A 22365-nucleotide genomic window follows, 5' to 3' on the forward strand; every position below is an offset into this window, starting at 1 on the left:
TAAGGACACAATAAAAAAATGTACAAGAATCTTTTACAAGGTTTTTAGATAAAGGATTAACAGGGTACATTTTAACTAAAAGGGAATATGATTATTTAAATATATTACACTCTAAAATTCCCATATTCTATTTTCTCCCTAAAGTCCATAAGGACAATAATAACCCTCCAGGAGGCCCAATTATAGCAGGAATAGATGCCGTGTCTAGCAGAGTATCCGAATACATTGATGTACACTTGCAACCTCTAGCTAAACGAACCAAATCATATATACATGATACTACAGCTATGTTACAGCTCCTAGAGAAATGTCTTTGGAATGATAGATGTATTCGGGTAACCTGTGATGTCACGGCACTATACAGCAACATCCCTCACACTTTAGGCTGTGAAGCAGCAAAATAAATTTTAACAGATAATTTAAGCTTCTTATCCCTGCAAATAGAATTTTTAACTGAAGGAATTAACCTGATTTTAAAAAATAACTTTTTTTGGTACGACGACAAGTATTTTCTACAAATTAAAGGTACGGCCATAGGAACAAAGTTCACGCCTAGTTATACTAACTTGTTAATGGCACATTGGGAAACATCCTATATATATGGCCAACATAACTGGACGCAGAACATTAGTTCCTATGGCCGATACATAGATGATATTTTTTTTCATCTGGAGAGGAGAAGAGGAAGACTTAAAAAGCTTTTTATCCTTTTTAAACAGTAACACTTGGGGAATTGAACTAAACTGTATATGGAATCGAAAAGAAATAATATGTTTAGACCTACATATTTATATTGATAATATTTTTAAAACAAAATAACATTTTAAACCTGTAGATGCCAACAGTTTTATTAAAGTTAACAGTTGCAATTTTTCTCCATGGACCGAAAATGCCCCCAAAGGACAATTCCTCAGAATCAGGTAGAACTGCACAGACAAAAAGGTTTTTGAGGAGCAATCATTAAGGATAAAAAATGATTTTAATAGTGAAATACAATTAGAAGCAGATAGAGTAGAGATAATGGATAGACCAAGAGAAGAACTTTTACTATACAAAGAAAAAAAACCTCAAAGATGAAATTGGACAAAATTCCATTTATATGTGATTATAGTACAGAAATTTTAAAGGTCAGAGGTATATTCAAGAAACACTGGCCGATCTTATTACAAAATGCAGCGTTGAAAAATATTCTACCAGCACAACCTTTTTTTATACACAGAGGCATCAGAAATTTGAAAGACACATTAGTGAAAAGCAATTTAAAGAAAACTGAGAATAAAATTACCTTTTTAAATAGCAATAGAGGTTTTTATGGATGTGGTTAATGTCTGGCATGTAAGAGAACAGACAACCACAAACGTTTTATTAGAGAGGTCTTTTCCCTTTCAGAAAAGTTTAAAACAAAAGATTCTATAACATGCTATGCTAAAAATGTTATTTATTTGATACAATGCCCTTGCGGACTCAAGTATGTAGGCAAAACTATATGACCTCTACACCTCCGTATAAAAGAACATATTCGTAACAACACATTTTAAATTACACCATAACAAAGATCCGAAAGGTACAACATTTATGGGCATCAAAGAAGTTCTTAAAGATTAGAGGGGAGGGGATTTTAACCAAAAATTAGGTAAAACTGAAATTGAGTGGATATACAAACTAAACACTTTAAATCCGTTTGGCTTGAATAACGACTTGTGTCATTTTTTTTAAGATAAATGGTACACTCATTTTAGATATGTGATCACTATGTTAAAACTTGGGACATTGATTTATATGAATACATTAGACAGCCCTTTGCTGCCCTATAACTTCTATATATATTTTTTAATTATATTCTTACCTTTTATATTAAGTTTTTTTATTACCCATTTCTTAGAGTATAAGTAGTGTTTCTATGGCTTTTAAACTCTTTTACCCATTTTTTAGAGTATAAGTAGTTTTCCCACGGCTTTTATACTATTTTATATATATATTCTCATAGTTACATAGCTGAAAAGAGACTTGCGTCCATCAAGTTCAGCCTTCCTCACATTTGTTTTTTGCTGTTGATCCAAAAGAAGGCAAAAAAAAACAGTTTGAAGCACTTCCAATTTTGCAACAAGCTAGGAAAAAAATTCCTTTTTGACCCCAGAATGGCAGTCAGATTTATCCTTGGATCAAGCAGTTATTACCCTACATTGAAAGATTATATCCTTGAATATTCTGTTTTTGCAAGTATGCATCCAGTAGCTGTTACATCTAGCTACATTCTAGCTTGTGCATTGCAGACTTGTGAACTCCCTTTCTCCAATTCCAAGTCCTCTCTTATGTCTAAGTCACCCTGTGCTTATTAGGGGCACAGAGTGACCAGGACGCCCAGTCTGTCCTGCCCAAACCAGACTTCCACGGACTGATCGGTAATGAGGGCTCCATGCGCCTGACTGGGACAAAGTTACAAACTATGTTGAACTTTGTCGAGGAGACTGCCAAGATAGATTGACTTTTTGGGACTTGTTACCCATCTAATTCGGGCACAGACCAATTGGAGGTCTGGTACCAGTTTAGTCTACCTTTGGGCGGAAAGATATGTGATGGTAGTCACCGTCTCTGGGGATGAAAGATAAACACTATGTGTGGGTCCCCAGATTCCTACATGCATAGACACACACTGCTCACACACATTGCTCACAAACACATAAACATATAATATATACATACAAAACACATACACACACTGCTCACACACATTGCTCACAAACACATAAACATATAATATATACATACAAAACACATACACACACTGCTCACACACATTGCTCACAAACACATAAACATATAATATATACATACAAAACACATACACACACTGCTCACACACATTGCTCACAAACACATAAACATACAATATATACATACAAAACACATACACACACACTGCTCACACACAAATAAAAAAAATCTATATATATATATGTATGTGTCTGTGTGTAATGCATGCACACAAAACACATACATATTATTCACATAAGAAGTATAAACATACGATGGGAATATTATATAGATTGATTATTCTGTAGATATTTCTGTATTTCATATAATTGGCTAGAAGAGGTTAGTACAGTCTTAGCTCTGACTAAACCTGACACCTCTCATAGAGTCTGCACATATTTTGTCTCACTGGGAATACAGAGAGAATCCCTTTATCCCGACACAAATCATTTCAATAATTACATCTTGTCTAATGTTTCAGATTTCATTTATATTTTTACACTCAACCGGTTGTCAAGAAGTGATAGCTTCAAAGCAAAACTGATTTAGCGACAAGAGTCTTTTTTTTTTTCCCAAGCCTTAATTTTCTTCTAAGAATTTCCATAATCTGATATTCAGATGCTTGTGTGCATTTACATATCTGCAGTGGAGTCAGCTAAATTCTCCTGCTCACCCTTCTCTAAGAGATAAGGTATATACTCAGGGCCGGTGTTAGACTATTTTTGCCCTAAGCAAGATCAGATACTTGCACCCCCTAAAAAAAATGGGCCAACTTCGATTTTTAAAAACAGATCTGTGGAAAAAACATAATGCATAAAATGTGAGACTACTATGTCCTTTGCCCCCCCCCCTCCCCCCCTCCCCCTCCAGACTTCTATGTTTTTTTTTGTCCCTCTAGCCCCTCTATGTGTGTCCTTGCCCCCCAGCCCTTCTGTGTTTCTTTTTGTCCCCCATCCCTTCTGTGTGTCTTTTTGTCCCCCAAGCTCATCTATGTTTCTATTTGTTACCCTCCCCCCCAGCCATCTGTAGGTCTCTTTGTCCCCTTCAGGCCCTCTGTGTGTCTCTGTGTATCTTCATGTAGCATGGCCGCATGGTAGCCGATCTTCTGTTTACTCTACCCAGTCTGACAGGAAGCTGCTGGTTCCTCTCAGCAAGCACTTCCTGTTAAACCAGGAAGAGGATACAGAATATCATCTACCACTGTGAGGATGGTATGTGTTGTGCAGTGCGCACCCTCCTGCCGGTCACCCGGAGACTGCCGGTCCACCGTAGGCAGCTGACTAGTTTGCCTAATGGTAGCCCCGGGCCTGATTATAGTTCACATGGCTAAAAAGATTATTACAATAGTAAAACCATCTCTCATATAAATGTATTTCTCACCAATGAAATATTGATAGTGTTCTGATAGCTTAATCAAAGTAAAGGAGTCAAGAGATATGTGTTATAGTTAATCTATCGGTTATCCATTGAAAGGGGAATTGTCACTTGTCTGGAAACTACTCCATTTAAAATAACATAAAATCACCCATAACCTGTAATGCCCCATTTCTTTTAAATGTACATTAAAGATTTAGCAATTTACATCACGATCCAGTTCAGTCCTGGCACAGCCAAGGCATGCAATGCATTAGATGAGAAGATCCAGAATCAATGCTTATATTTCTCCTCTATTGACATGAAGTCAAGGCAGAGGTCATATTCAGCAGTGTGGATTTTTACATTTAATTTTATTTTTCTGACCTCTTAAAGACATATTTGTTAAATACAGGGGATAAGTAAACATAATATTAAAATCTTAGGAAAAGGCAATATTCTGCTACGTACTTTCCAGATCCTTTGCCTCATTGTCTAATGTTTCCATTTTTTTTAGGTGCTTCATCAATCATATGTCTATGGAACAGTACTAGTATTCCCTATTTTGTGCAATCACTGAGTTAGTCAAAAAAAAAAAAGAGAAATCTTGATAATAACCACTTTGTGATCATAGGTATTGTAATCTTCTATAAATTAATGGTGTGTGGCTTTCTTAAAAGTGATATTGCACACATCTAATTTGCCATTTGTGCCATGTGCAATATCTCACAGCGGGTGACAAAGCCTTCTATGGAACTCAAGGTAGATGCAAACCACATGTCGGCTAAGGACAAATCGTCTTACACTTTGGGAACTTCAGGAAGCTTGATACTTATTGTCACACCGGAAAAAACAAATCTAAAGATTGCTGAGATTTTATTGGATTTTCAATAGTTATATTTTATTTGCAGTAATCCAATATTCTTTGCCAATGGCTGGATTCCAATAGAATAATTAATGATATAAATATAGCCGGAGTCCCAAATGTAAACCACCTACTACATGGTGGGATGTTCAAAACAGTGTTTTCAGAATATACATCCCATATAATATAATATACACACACACAGATGTAGCCAAAAATCTTGGGCTCTAGGCTCTGTTCTTGACATGCAAAGCAGTATTTATGCATTTGCTGACTATTTGAATTCATCCAAGCAGTTCTCATACAATTCATTGTCATAGAATTTCCACAATTACATTTCTATTTTTGTAAAATCTCACTGAAACTCAAGCTGAAACAGCAGGTTCAACCTAAATCTGTCCGTTGTATAACATGGCTGATCTAGAAGTGATAACCTGCCTTTGAGTTTTTGATGGTAGAACATATGTCTGTCTTTGCAAACTTTTAGCATGTTTCTCCCACTTTCCAGTGTTCTTTTAAATGATGGCTAATGGACAAGAGTGATGTCACATTGCCATCTATTGACGTTCCCTTGGTTCCTTTCTTAAGGGTACACTCCAAAAACCATAGCTGCTACAGTTTGCTGTAGTGGTTATTGAGACAGGAGTGCCCTGTGGCCCCACTATTGTAAGGAGTCAAACCATAACCTGGGGTCCACCAGGTGCTGCTCCCTGCCTCCATTACTAACGCCGGAAAGCCAGAAGAACCTTCCATTAGCTCTCCAGAACTAAGCCCTGCTAATGCTTCATGCGAACCATAGTAGTTATGGTGCTTGGAGTCTTTCTTTAAATGCTGTGGACCTTCACCATTGCAACTTTCTGAACATCTGATCCCCTGTTGAGTTGTGATGTATATTACATTTCATTTTGTGCATTGCCCTGTCACATACTGCATCAAATTTCACATAAAACATTATAGAGAACAAGGTTTGTTCATTTAAAATGCTTGATCTGCACAGCCTGAAAACTGGTACACGTCCAAATAAGATATGCAAAGAAGCTTTTCTCTGCAGAGCAGATGACGTTAACATATGCATCTGTCAATGAGGATTTTATTGAATACATTCCTATGCACTCCATTTGAAAAGCTACCTTTTTAAACTTGTCACTGTTTCTTATAGTTTTGAAATATCGGTTAAAGCTATGTGTAGTTGTGCTATGTGTGTATATGCATGACAGGTGCATCGTCACCATGTGGACGGGCGTAAAAAAAAAAGCCTACATACCTAACCCAATAAAACACAAAACCCAATAAAACACAGACACTAAAGTTCTATGGGTATATATATATATATATATATATATATATATATATATATATATATATATATATATATATAAACTGTAATAAATTAACATTGAATAAAGTCATTGCTCCCAACCCCAGCATACCACATTCGTATCCCCCACAGTTCTAAAAGGTAATGACCCATATCTGAAAAACATAAACAAATAACAATATTTACCACCATGAACATAGAAAAATAAAGTGCTAATGTTTTTAAATAACTATGGTAGGGGTATACCCAGATACCCCTACACCCACCAGATTCTGAGCCACCGACAAGCTTTAAAACTACCAAACTTACCAAGAACCATATTATCAGTTTCTAAACCAGCATAAAGAAGAGTCTATTTGTCTAGCCTTAAACTCACTATCCCGCTGCTGTGACAGAACAGGACAACCGAGCAAACCAACCCCAGGGATGGCTGCCTATTTAATAATATGATGACTGCCTATTTATATTGCTCAGCCCCTAACTTCCTAACCCACCAATCCCTGCATACGTTCCACATAAGCCCGCCTCCTAGCCCTGTCAAGGCCTCTTTCCACTAAGATGTGCTTTTGTTACATGGGGCTTGTGGCGGGACCGTTGCCGGTCCATGAATTGTCTGATATTATGTGTGTTTCCCTATCTTTTCATATTTTCTGCCCGCTCACCATTTGGGAGTGCTTCCACGAAAATAATTAATTTGCTTCCCGAACGGGGACCACCCCAATACCCCATTTAGAATGTTAGCTTAGAACCTTCACACCTCGCCACATAGTGTCAAACCGCAAGGGAAACTATTAATGAGCACTCCTTCGGCTGGCCGCCTTTCGTGCAGATGAAAGCCAGCCGGGGTAGTGTTCATGGATTGCTTCCCGACTCGTTCGTTTCCTGAACGAGGACCTCTCCAGTGCCGCATTAGAACATTTACACGAATTAATCAGAAAGTTCGCACTTGCAACATAAGTGTTAAACCGCAAGGGAAGTAATTAATGAATGCTACCCTGGGTGGCCGCCATTTCATTCAGACGAATCCCGTCTAGAGTTTCACACAGAGACCTCGTGAGCGGAGCCTGGTCGAGGAAGGTACCGCTGCGAGGGTTCCTGAGATTGGTGTAGGCACTTCTTGGGCACTGGCGATTTGGCAGGATTTGTGACAAAGAGACCAGCTTATTTCCAGGGCTCTCTGTGCCTGGGAGACAAAGGGACGGTGCCCTTTTCCTATGTTTGGTCTCCAAGGTACAGAGGCTCATGGGTTAAAGATCCCCCCTGTCCCTAGATGTGGGAAACCCTATGTTTGGGTGGCGGGCTTTTGGAGACAAAGGGACAAAGCCCTTTCCCGCGTTAGGTTCCTGGGGAGGGGGAGGACCCTGGGAGGGGACATTGTATGCTGTGTGTTACACCCCTTACATGGGGTTATGCTTAAAAGCAGTGTGGGGCCAATAAAGTTGCTGTTGTACCTCCAGAACTGTGTGTTGTCCAGTTACTGAGGGGGGAATGGGTCTTTTTTATATTCTGAATGGTCCCTGTTTAGCTGAAGGAAGGGAATTAGCAGACGTAACAGGTTGGGATACCCGTGGTCCGCTACAGGGCTACAATCTATTAACAAGGGATTTTCAATGTGCAATCCAGAGCTGTCTTGCAGAAGGTCTGCTGACCAAACGTGGTTCAACTGTTATACGGTGACAATGACAGATAATTCTGAATTAGGAGTGTTTTCATGACAATGGTACAGATGAAATGTCTTTGAAATGGTTGCTTCAGTGTTGCCTAATTACAGCATCGTGAGGGAGATGTATTAATTAAAAAATAGATACTGCTGTTCAGTATAGTTCTTATAAGGTGCAATCCCTATAGAAACCAATAGAATTGGGTATATTTATCAAAGTGTTTTTAAATATTAAAGGTATATATATTCCTTTATTATTGTTATATTTATGAAAGTGTTCTGAAAGTCTGCTAAAAAGTTAATGTTTTCTTCATAGTAAATTCTGCCAGTTTTTACAGAAATACCACCGAAGGCTGTCAAATTTAAATTGGCGGAAAAGAGAGAAGTGAAATAGAACACTTTTTTTGTCGGAAAAGATTAATAAATCTGTTGCATCACCAAACCCTAAGAAAGGGGAAGGAAAACTCAAAATCTACAGGATATGGTTCGAAACGATTCTTACATTTCCTCATCTTTCCCATGATCCTCCCTTCTCATAAATTACACTTGAAGTCATAAGTAATCATGGTGTCGTGAAGGCATGCTCATATTATTACCGCAATTACTGATTCCAGTGATTAAATCATTCTTATTGTGTGCAGGCCTCTGTTTTGTAGAATTAATGTATAATTTTAAAAAACATCAGTTGATTTGTACATAATGAAAGCATTTCATCAATGGCTTATAACAGTTAATATTATTACCCATTGATCAAACGGTTTAATGTGATTCATTAGCTTTTTGAACGGATACCTTCGCTGTTTTGTTTTATTTCGCTTTTTTATTGTTTTGGTTGTTTTTTTTTTTTCCTTTAAATAATCAACGTTCTTTTAATTTAACTCTTAAATTAAGATAACTTCACTTTTCCTCTAGTTACCAAGTAAAAAAAAATCCATGTTTTTATGTTTTTTTTGTTTTTGTCTAATTGCCACGGTTTGGGTTTCACAAATTATACCGTTTATGGATAGGCGAAAAATGATTAAAAATGTCAGCTAGAAAGTACACAAACTGTTATAATTATAAGTAATCATCTTTTGTAAGTTTGCAGTGCAACAATTTCCCGATTATATCTGGGAGCTAAGCAATTACTTTGAGTAGATTTGATGACAAAGCTTGTCCCCTCATTGTCCCTGAGGTTCTTTAGATTAGAATTATACTGCCATGCTCAAATAATAGGCCACATACTTTGCTATTACCACTTTTATCTTTGGTTTTCTGAAATACAAATTTTTATAGATTTTAGTCTACTGTAAAATAGAGTAGAAATATATAATTTCTGAATGTCTTGTCTTAACTCTTAAAGAAATGCATATCCTCCCCCGCCTCATCAATAAACCTAAAAGCATTTATTGATCTTTAATTTGATCAGATATTGTGCTCCTTCTCATTAATGACACGCCCACAATGTTTACGCACCAATGGCCATGATCCAGTGATTCTCTATGAGAATTAGTAATGACACTCCCACAATGTCTGTCCACCAATTGCCATGCTCCAGTGATTCTCTATGAGAATCAGTAATGACACGCCCACGATGACTGTCCACCAATGGCCATGCTTCAGTGATTCTCTATGAGAATTAGTAATGACACTCTCACGATGTCTGTCCACCAATGACCATGCTCCAGTGATTCTCTATGACAGCATTTCCCAATTGGTGTTCCCCAAGGGTTATGCGAGAACAAAATTGGGGTTCCGCAGCAATTAGCCACATCCAAGATGGCCACCGCTACCTGCTGTTTCCGGAAGGTTGGAATTAGTATTGACACGCCCACAAAACCTGTCCACCGTTTGGCCATGCTCCAGTGATTCTCTATCAGAATTAGTAATGACACGCCTAAGTGGGCATGCCGGGACTTTGTGGTGCACATGCCCACAATCAGGGCCGGACTGGGGATACGAAGCAGCCCTGGAAAAAAATCTATGCCAGCCCCATAAGTCATTGTGCTATGTAGCGTGTATATATATATATATATATATATATATAGGCAATTGAAATAGTTGGCTGCACTCTCGGATTTCCTTAAAACGTAACTTTTATTGAAATATTTAAGAGAAGATCAACGTTTCATCCCCTCTTGTGGACTTTCATCAGGATCATGATGAAAGTCCACAAGAGGGACTGAAACGTTGATCTTCTCTTAAATATTTCAATAAAAGTTACGTTTTAAGGAAATCTGAGAGTGCAGCCAACTGTTTCAATTGCCTGGATACTGGAGCCCTGGTGATGCACCCGGTCACACAACTTTGAAGCCTGAGTGCAAGATACAACATCTTTTATTTATATATATATATATATATATATATATATATATATATATATATTTTATACATTTCTTCTTCTAATTCAAAATATTAGTTCTTTCAGGGTAATTAAATTATACAGTAAAGCATACGCACATGCAGACACAGACAATCTTACTGATGCACACAAATAGGCTCATTGACAGACAATTTCAATGACACACACAGACAAGGTTACTGGCACACACACAAATTTAGTACAGACAAGCTCTGATACACACACAAGCTTACTACAGAAAAGCTCACTGTCACACACACACGCTCACTACAGACAAGCTCACTGATGCGCACACACTCTCCCTAAAGACAAGCCCATTGACACACACATGCTCCCTACAGAAGAGCTCACTAACACACAGATTCACTACAGACAAGCTCACTGACACACACAAACTTACTAGCAGGCGCACACACACAGAGGCTCCCTCACTAGCAGATGCGCGCGCACACACACACACATATGCTCGCTCGCTCACTCACTAGCAGATGCACACACACAAAGGCAGGCAGTCACTGACACCGAGGCAAACATCCACACATACAGAGACAGGCAGACAGGTACTGACACAGAGGCAATCATCCACACATACAGACACAGGCAGACAGTCACTGACACCGAGGCAAACATCCACACATACAGAGACAGGCAGACAGTCACACACACACAGGCAGACCGTCACACACACAGGCAGACCGTCACACACACACACACACGCAGACAGTCACACACAGACAGTCACACACACACACAGTCAGACAATCACACACACACAGGCAGACTGTCACACACAGACAGTCACACACACACACAGTCACACACACATGCAGACAGTCACACACAGTCACACACAGACAGTCACACACACACACGCAGACAGTCACACACACACACAGACAGTCACACACACACGCAGACAGTCACACACAGACAGTCACACACACACGCAGACAGTAACACACAGACAGTCACACACACGCAGACAGTCACACACACGCAGACAGTCACACACGCAGGCAGTCACACACACAGGCAGTCACACACACAGACTCACACACACAGGCAGTCACACACAGACAGTCACACACACAGGCAGACAGTCACACAGGCCATCACACACACACAGTCACACACACAGGCAGACAGTCACACAGGAAGTCACACACACACACACAGTCACACACAGGCAGTCACACACTCACACAGTCACACACACAGGCAGACAGTCACACAGGCAGTCACACACACACAGTCACACACACAGGCAGACAGTCACACACACACAGTCACACACAGGCAGTCACACACTCACACAGTCACACACACAGGCAGACAGTAACACACACACACAGTCACACACACAGGCAGACAGTCACACACACACAGGCAGTCAAACACTGACACACTGACCTGCTTCTTACCTCCACATCCCTTGGAGCTCCTGGAGGCTGGTTGTTGAGGAAGCAGGGACTCCTTCCTGCTTCCCATGCTGCAGTCAGCCAGGCCCCCGCCGCACCGCAAGCTCCACCCCTGCCGCATGCTAAGCCACGCCGCACACTAGGCTCCGCCCCCACCGCAATTTTTTTTTATATGATCCCGGTTGGCCATGTGTGAGCTGTGCCGGTCGCCTGGCTCCCCCTGCTCCCATGGGACCCTGTGCGGCCACACAGCTCACACATGGCCGGCTGGGATCACAGGAGCCTGCTCACTGAATGGGGCTGTCAGCCCAGCCCCAGGTGCCGCGGCCCACCGGGAAATTTCCCGGTATCCCGGTGGGCCAGTCCGGCCCTGCCCACAATGTCTGCCAAAGCCTCCTCAGAGTCTTCAGCATTCAGATGCTAGAACTTACATACCACATCACACATTTCCTTACTATATCAACTATCATATGGTGTAATATGTTTATTATAAATACATAAAATGACAGACACACACATAAATACCTACATAGCTTTGTGTTCTATCTATCTATCTACCTCTATTTATTTAGAGTGGGATGGGCGGAGAAAAGGGACTGGCAGTTAAGAGGTTATCAGAGGGATGGTGGATAACAGTGACTAGCAGGGAAAGGGTTACCAGCTGGATGGTCGATAGCAGGGACTGGAAGGGAAAGGTTTAACAGTGGATAATGAGGTTGATTAACAGGACCTGGAGGGGAAGGTGTTAACTGTGGGTAGAGAGGTTTGCTGACAGGGCCTGGAGTGGAAGGGGTTAACAGTGGGTAGAGAGGTTTGCTGACATGGACTGAAGGGGATGTCAGTGTCAATATATCTTTAAAAATACATTTTTCACTTCACCTATATTTATTGTTGAATTCACTCAAACAGAAAACGATAGGAATCTCAAGAAGTCTCATATATCAGTTCACAATGGAGAATTTGTTTTTTAATAAATGCTATGCTAAAAATTGTTTTCAATACCTTGCTTAGAAATGATGAGATGACATAAAGCACTTATGAAGATTAATTTCTAGATTTCTTCCAGCTCGGGAATATTCTGAGTTACTGTCCAAATATTTGTGTAGAAAAGTCAGAAGTATTATTAAACCCATAGGCAAGAGCAATTTATAATTCTGATTTTACAATTCCCATCCATTTATAGTAGAGTGTGCCACACGACAAAGGAGGACCATCACATTTTGGAGACATAGCTCTTTGACATCCGCATTACTTTCTCGTTTCAGTTTCATCATTAAAGGACATTCTAGATATTGTTATGGTGATATGTACACTAGGTTACTATGCAGGTTGTCTGAAAAGACCGTCTCTGGTATCAGATCGCTGTCACAGTGTTCCGATGCCTATCAGCCCATGCAACAGGGATGTAAGCAGTCCTGGTATCCAATACACCATAATAGCATGTACCATTGTATTGCTGCTTTACTAGTGAGACAGTGCAGTAATAGTTAGAAACTGGCTCCCAGGCTGTGCAGCAGCTATAATAGTCCATCACCGTAATCACTTATCTTAGCAGAATGTTCTCACATTAACTACTTAACCTGGATTCCAGTCTACTGGATTGTGAGCATTAGAGTTAATATTATTTAGGGTTAAAAATAACCAGGCTTAGAGGTAGTTATAGCTAGCTGGGGTTAGAGTTAGTTATAGCTAGCTAGGGTTAGAGTTAGTTAGAGCCAGCTAGGGTTAGAGTTAGTTAGGGTTAGCTAGTGTTGTTAATTAGTTAGTTAGTTAGTGCCAGCTAGGGTTAGAGTTAATTAGGGTTAGCTAGTGTTGTTAGTTTAGTTAGCTAGTTTAGTTAGTTAGTTAATTATTTAGTTAGTTAGTTAGAGCCAGCTAGGATTAGGGTTAGCTAGTGTTGTTAGTTAGTTAGTTAATTAGTTAGTGCCAGCTAGGGTTAGAGTTAATTAGGGTTAGCTAGTGTTGTTAGTTTAGTTAGTTAGTAAGTTAGTTAGAGCCAGCTAGGGTTAGAGTTAGTTAGGGTTAGCTAGTGTTGTTACTTTTTGTTAGTTAGTTTAGTTAGTTAGTTAATTAGTTAGTTAGTTAGAGACAGCTAGGATTAGGGTTAGCTAGTGTTGTTAGTTTAGTTTAGTTAGTTAATTTAGTTAGTTAGTTAGAACTAATATCAGGGTTAATAATAGGGTTAGAACTAATATCAAGGTGTAGCTTCAACAAAATCTTCTATAGGAAGCAAGCATAGAGGCACGTGGAAATAAGGGCCTGCCTTCAGTTTGGCCAATAATGTGGCAAAGGTTTACATCTGGCCTGGAGTGTATCTGTATTTGGGACATGCAGCATAATAGAAATCAGGGGTCATTAAGTAGAAATACATGCAAGACCTGTAAAATTCACATTCAATGTAAATATGTATGAGGGGGAAAAAAAGAAAATTTTAGTCTCTACAGTCACTTTACATCTCGTCTCTCCCTTCTATCATTGTCTCTCTATGATGACTGCTCACAATTAAACTGCGTGAACAGTGTGAATACACATCCATTTCATTTCCCTTTTAATATGGAAACTGAAACAGACATACTATAAGAGAGATCCAAAACCAAAATTTCTATAAGCAGTTATAAGAGGTTCTACTAGCCCCTGCTCAAGTCTTATACAGATTCTACATAATGTGCATATCGGAGTGATCCCACTCTCATTTGGGGAAATTTATATTAGGTTCTCAATTTTTACAATTCTTCCCATTTAATATTTCCCCTGATATTCTTTACTCTAAAATATGTAAATAACTATATTATTATTTATGGAAGGTTTTCCAGTAGTAGAATAAGGATTTGCCTCCATGTCTCCTTTAACAACACAACTGTTATAGAAAATATGTATGGACACTACAGACTCCTAAAGCACTTCGGCTTCCTTTATATGTGAAGAGTGTCCTAATTATTTCATTTTACAAAAACTGCAGATTTCAAGAGAAATTGACACTTTTATAAACTAACCTTGCTACAACCCAACCCCCACACCCAGCTGTCAATAAAACATAGGTCCTACTACTTCCTGGCTTGTTTAGCTCAGTGGAGCTAAACTACAGTGGCAGCAATTTCCCAGAGCACCTGCCTTGCAACGACTTCTCATTGAGCTGCATTGGGAAGTCTGTGATTGGACAGCCACAGAAAGTCTGGGTGGTTTCGAAGGGGAGGACTCACAAAGGCTTTACATAAGAGATCTGCAGCTTTTACAAGTTGTATTTAGCTATACCCTAATGGCAAAATTCATATGTTTTTTTCTTTGGGGTATATATTCTCCCTCACCCCTTAAACTACTGTCACTTATACCTAGCACCCACCGTCAGGGTGTGCTTTCTCCTAGAAGGATCGTTAAGCAGGCTAGGAATCATAATCTATTCAGAACAGATTGTCGCAGGTTGCTTTTCATTATGTCATTAAATGAACATTCTAATCACCATAACATATATAACATATATAACATACCATAACATATATAGCTCATTTTAGACATTATGATGCAGTGTCTTTCAGGTTCTGTCCCTCATTTATATCAAAACATTTTCTACAAAACTCAAACCCTGGCTCCCAAAACCTACCCCATTTAAACCCCAGCCCCTCCTCCATGATGTCTCGGGAGGTAGAGAGGTAAGACTCGACTTTGGAAAAAAGTAAGTAAAACTAATTTTATTTACTTATTAAGACACACCGGGGGGGGGGGGGGGGGTGACCTATAACGAGCCTTTAATTTAGCACTTTGGCTATTTTTCGCCATCTGTTGCAAATCCATTCCCCAGTCACAAATATTATATATACATATACGTTTTGAGCAAATGTTTGCTTTGCATCAAAAAAAATATCTAATTTTAGCTTCCAATCAAAGAGCTGCCTCTTCCTATGAGTGACTAGTTTATCGGTAGACTGAACAGATTTGCAGAGACTTAAATGGGGAATATATGATTGCATGTAACATCTATACAGTAAAAAGAGCACTCTTGTATATCAGTGCACACAGTGTGTTTACATGTCAAACACACACAGTTCTCTTCATTAATATATATGCACAGGTTTTGCAAAAGACTTACTTAAATCGACCGACTTGCTCAAACTGAACAAATGTTCAATGAAAGTTACCAGCAGGCAATAATAAAATGTCGAAAAACAAGTAAAGCATGCAATTGTGTATCAGCGCTATTAAAACCACAATATATATATATACATTTTATCGGTCTGTGATTATAATGAATGCTGTTATCACAATATAATCTCTTCAAAACCACACAATAAATACAAAAAAATTAAATATAAAGGGTGCTTTATGTTACATTTATTTCCTCTAAATATATAAATAAAGTGTAGTCATAGGGCTTTTAATTACAGAGAGGTAGCAGTTTTAGGGTTCCCTCTAAGGGGTCTTTAATAATTGTTCCACCTATTCCCGAATAGTTAGTCATTGAAACTCAAGAAGCAAAGAGAAACGAATGTTGCTTGACTAAATGCAAAATTTAGGACAAAACCGTTTAAAGATTGGAAAGATTTTCCAACTCGGCTAAACCACAAACACACATAATGAAATGGAAGGCAGTCTGATGAATACTAATGACAATTTGAGTGCAGGGATTTATTTTGTGTATTTGTTTCTGTATTACGCAGCCATGTTGTGTGTGACGGTGCGCCAGCAGGTCCAGCTGTGCCGCACTCACTCAGTCCCGCTCGCTGTCTGGTTCCTCTGTTCTTCGGCAAGCCACACTTGCTTCTGACCCGCCCACCCCTTCAGCCGCTCTGCACAAATTGTTGCATGCAGGGGAAGAAAGGCGAGCCCTGACTGCCTCCCCTCTTGCAGACATCCTTTGTTCTATGCTTACGAGGAGCAATCAGTTGGATGGCCATACACACATAACGTCCCACCCACATAGGGGGCATGGATGCCTATTTGCATTGGAGTGGCCTCCTGGTTATATGGGTCCAGGAACCCCTTTTTGTGGGAAGGTCCCCACTCCCTTTCTCCTATTTAAGCACATAAACCACTGACTTAGTTGTAGTGTGGACTCTCTAGGGATCACAAGCCTGGATTTGCCTTTGTTGACTCCTACAAGCCAGGATTTGCCTTTGTTAACTTCTACAAGCCTACATTTGCCTTCATTAACTCTTACCAGCCTGCACTTTACCTTTGTTAACCCTTACCAGTTAGGATTTGCCTTTGTTAACCCTTACCAGCTTAGACTTGCCTTCATTAACCCTTATCAGCTTGAACTTGCCTTTGTTAACCCTTACCAGTACGGACTTCCCTTACTTTCTTTGGCTCCTCCCTGTTACTCTGGACCAATGTTGGACTTTATAGTAAATTTGCCTATTTTGTTTACTACCCTAAGGCTATATACTCATGTTTGAATATTATTTTAAACTTTATTTGCTATATGGTCCTGGTCCTATTACATTTGTTTAATTCCTGCATTTTCCAATTTATGGCATTTATTTAAGCAATAAAGACGTTACGTTTAGGTCACTGTATTGTGTTCAAATCTCTGCACACTGAGCCCATTCACCACAAACCAGTGATGCAGTGCTGCCGCTTGCCCCATGTTTACCCTATTAAGGGTTAGTGAGTGTAGACTCTTCCTCCTGCGACTCCATCTGTCTGCTGACTCTTCTCACATTTCTCATCCAATCAAATAATTCTCAGAGAGAATCATTACAGATGAGAAGCCCAAGTTCTTCCCTTTGAGAAGCATTTGATGACGTTCAACAAGCTTATGGATGTCAGACATCCCATGACCACGTCAAACTCAGTTCTTATAGGTGAAGCACCTCTAGAGTCTATGAGGAAGGCAGTCACTAATGGTTGTTTAACCCTGAAGTCATAACACTGTTGTATCTACTAAACAGCAATGATTTGCATTGCAGGGCTAACAGTAACGCCCCACTTCACCCAGACCACTTATTTGAGATGAAGTGGTCTAGGTACCTTCAGTGGTTCTTTAATATGAAGTACTCTTTCCAGCCAGGGTCCACCTACGGGCACAGCATGGGTTCTGGCTCAAGATTTGAGAACCACTGCTTTAGGTTCTAATAACTCTGAATGGAAGAATTATAGGTATAATTTTTTTTCTCATCAAGATGATTCAGGTCTATGTAGGAAAGCAGCCCCTCTCTTTCAAAGAAGCACATACTACAGACAAAAATATCAATTTTCAGCTTCAAAGAAAGTGGCAGGTCTGCATCTCTCTGATAAATACTAGATTTACGACTCTCTCTTAATTACAGATACTATTAAAAAGAGGGCATTTCTCCACCAGTCTGCAAAATATGATAAGCTTTTTAATGCTTTCATAAACAAAAATGTAACGCTAACATTTATTTTTCACATTCTTTTTTTGCCCTTGAGGGGAAGCAAATTATATATTTTTTCAGATTTCACATTCTAAAGACTTTTACTTTATTAACTTTTTACACAATGAAAACGACTGAGCGCATTTAGTTTCTATTTAATAAGAAATCATTGTGATGATTCCTCAGAAAAATTATGATAAAACCCATTGTCTGCCCTAAACAATTTGTGGGTATGTTCCGCATAAGAATTCTCTACTCTGTCATTAGAGTTTTGCAAGTTCATAAATTGTTATGAAAAAAGTTGTTTTAAAGCCACCCCTTTTTGTGACATGACTGCTGCCCCATATCCAACCTCCCACCGCTGCCCCCAATAACACACTGGACACCTTTTAAGTGGATAAGGGCAATGGCCACAGCTTTATTAAACCATAACATTGTTAAACCTGTCGGCTGTCTCCAAGAGCCCAACACAGCCGTCACTAGCCATCAGCCCTATGCCGACTGTAGTCTCCACAAGGTGCCACTGCATCATACTCCTTCCTTCAACTGCGCTGTCCAGGGAACCCACCAGCTGTGACAATAAAGAAAAACAAAGAAAGACCACACAACCACAACAAAAACAAGGAGGGAGGGTGGGAACTTCAGTCAGGGTCCCTCAACTGATCCTGCTGACTGGTAAGTCCCCTCCCCTCTGCTCCATATAAAACTTCTCCATTTTCTGCAACATTGTTGTAATTTATAATACCAGCACACAAACCATGGGCAGCAGTCATGCTCCCCCTTCCCTATTTGTCCAGGGGGAAACTATCTCCCTGTGACACTACATGTAATAAAATATTGGAATAAGAAATGTTTCATTCTTCCATGGACAGCACCATAAAGCTTAAATGTGTTTTTCTTTTGATTTATATATAGAAGAATATATGAGTCATAAGCCATGTCAGGGTCAGTCCAAATTGGTTTCAATTTCTGCAACTCCATTTGTGTTATTTAGAAATTATAATAAGTGTAAATGTAAAAAATAGTTTGAAGGAGTGATGTTAAAATACCACTCTTATGGGGTTATTTACTAAAGTGAGAATTTCAGATTTCAGACCAGAGTAGCTAAAATGAAAACATAGCTGATCTTGAGAATTGTTCCACTTTTTCCATCTTGACCATAACTTGAAAGTCACTGAGAATTAACTTTGAGTTCTTACTTTAGTGAATAGCGTTGAGAGAATTCTAGAAGGCATTTGTGACGGATGCCTCCTTCATGGATTGCACCCTGTAAACTTTTCTGCATAATGCTACATGTTATTGCCTTGCATCATTCTGTATACGAACTAACCGAACGCTTAAAACCTACCCAGTGTTCGTATACTGAACAAACTGTCAAACCAACTGACCACCCAGGACCATCGTGTGCCACTAGTTAACCCCCTTGACCTTCCTAACACCTTCTTTAACTGCAATCCCTGAACATTCTAAGTGGTCGGCTGGGTGGCCGCCATTCATATGGACGAACACGAGGTGGTGGCCATCTTGTTTTGACGAATGTTTTCAGCGGGTTTGGTTGTCGAGTGCATGGCACTATTATCGGACACTCGGTGGCCCGAACACCGCTGAGACTTCCATCCCTACTTATGTTCGCTCCCATTCATCTGACAAAAGCGGCGTTCGGTGAAACCAAACTCCCAAACGAGGGATATCCAACTAGCCTGCTCACTAATGGTTCCTTTCTGTATTTTGTTATGTTTGGAGTTCCCAAAAGAGACTGGCTGCACAACCTGAATTTCTGGAACTAATTTGGGCAGAAGCCTCGTGTGCGGTAATCAGAAGCAAGACTTCCATCATACTTTTAAACCCCTGAACCGACCTGGCTGATTTTTAAATATGTTGTTCCCCCAGATCGGGGCTATCAGGAGATATAATTTGTGTGGGGTTTATGTGAATTATTGGGGTACTTACAGGTTACTTGTAAATTGTGTTCATTTTCACCTTGCGATAATTGAGTTAGTACAGTATCTGGCTCAATTATCTATCAGGCAGAAGAGAGGGATTGTATGATTGTAATGGGAGTGTCATATGTTTGAACATCATTGTCATTGGTCTATGTCTTTATCTTGTCAGTTCCCCACAAGGTCCATGTGGGAGTACCCCTTGCATGGGGAATTGCATAAAAGGCCAGTTTGGAACCATGAAAATTATTCCTTGCATACCCTCATCATAGAGTATCATCTCATGATTGTAGGGACCAGCTATACATGCTATAATCACCCAGCTCTTGTAAGAGCTATACTATCCTGGGAAATTGGAAAGCATCACTCTGGACAGGGGGACAAGAGCGGCTCAGGTGGCAAAACCCCTCATTCTCTTGGGGTCGCAGCCACAGCATTAACCTATCGGCCACTGTTTATATAGTTGACATGTTTGGAATCTTAAACTGCCAAAGGTTTGTGCATAATCCAAGATTTTTTGTTTCAAGAGCAGAACATAACATAACAAAGTTGGGACGGTGGGATAGTACCATAAAATTGCAACTATCCCACAGAATTCAAGACAGTCGAGCCTTGTCTTGTGCATGTAAACTTGCAATGAACATAAACTGGTTAAATAAACTCAGAGAAGGCTTTGAAATCTTTGCTCATATGTGCATTAAATCACCTCCCTGCTGAAAAAAAAAAAAGAAAGCAGCAGGCATCAAGCAACAAGAGCCGACATATGAAACATGCCAAGGTGAAATAGGAGAGAGAGTGAGGGGCTCCAATGAGCGTCTGAAAGGGAGACAACAGGCAGGCTTTAAAAACAGTAATAAGATGTGTTAATACGCCAGCTTACATTACTTATATTGTGACTCACAGAATTAACTCCCACTACTCACAGGTGGTCCTAATACATGGAACATGTGTGAAGGTAAGGGGGACCATGTTAATCCCTTCCACAACCCTCTCCCAAGACCCCACCTAGACCCCAATGATGAAACAGAAACATAGCTAGGAGTAAAACAGGCCACAACTTTATTAAATTAACCAATAATATCATAAAACATTAACTTAACATATTAATATAAACAATAAATATCTTACTTAAACCCCAAACCAGACCTTGCCAACCAATCCCAACTCATCCCTTCGCCCTAACCACCAACTGGTCTCAAACCTGGCCTTATGTTAACATGATGCTTACCACTAGCCGGCTGTGAGCTCAGTGGGAACATCTCCGTCAACCAATACCTTACACCAGAAGTTAGGGGAAGAATCCACCCAGCTCATCATTTCTCCATCTTGGCAAGCACCCTTCCACCTGCAGAGAAAAGAACTGAAAATCAAGGAGGAGAGGGAAGCTGGATGGCTAGATTCAATATGGCTGACAGGATTAGGAAATGGCTGCCTATATATATACATATATATATATATTGACCCAACCCCTAACCTATACCGCTCCCACCCCTGCTTACTGAACCTACACTCCCCCACACTTCCACATGTCCCTTATTTGGCTAGCTTTGCCTGCCTCCTCAGAGTCTCAACCAAAATCATTTTCTTAAATTTTATGTTGTTTTTCAAAGTTAAAGTCAAAATAGCTGAATTGGAAATAATTCTGTAAGTCAGATATGCTTTTACTTTGACTACTCAGGCTTTACATTTGAAATTCACTTTGAATTCACATTTAATTCTCACTTTGGTAGGTAAACCTGTGTGTGTTTGTATTTGCTTTTTTATTACACAGCCTTGTTACTGTGCTGCCACCCACCCCGTGTGTACCCTATTAAAGGTTAATAGTGTGTAGGGGTTCATAAAATACCCATTTTTTTCATTAGGGATTTTGCCTTTTAACTGAAATAAAAAAGGTTAATTGTTAGAGTGGGTCTCACCTAAGATTTTTGCCTTAAAATTATCATTTTAATGATACTAAAAACATAGTGTTACTTAAATTTTGTGTTGTCAACAGTATATCTGTATACAAAGATATTCAAGTTTATTTTAAAAAAGCCATGGACACTAGCATTGTCTGTTTATATCCAGCCTCATTTAGATAGCTGCAAAAAAAGCATGTTATCTACATTTTTTGGCTTTCGTTGTGCTTAGTGCTAGCAGTTATGAGCTTAGAAGGTATGATTCTTTGAGCTGGACCTTCAGCACTGTTATGAAGCTCCTGTACTCCGACTGAGTACCTCCATCCAATCCGCTTCCTAGTCACTTTCTGGGACCCTGGAACGCTTCAGCCCCAGTCGGCGAAGCTTGACTGGAGTCTCTCCAGAGCTCTTCCACCCGACCAAGCTGCACCCTTCCTTCCAGGCAGGTATGATCCCCTCTGCCTATTCCGCTGCAGCCCTTCTTCCAGG

This window comes from Pelobates fuscus, chromosome 12 (assembly GCF_036172605.1).
Source record: "Pelobates fuscus isolate aPelFus1 chromosome 12, aPelFus1.pri, whole genome shotgun sequence".
NCBI classification, from domain to species: Eukaryota; Metazoa; Chordata; class Amphibia; order Anura; family Pelobatidae; genus Pelobates; species Pelobates fuscus.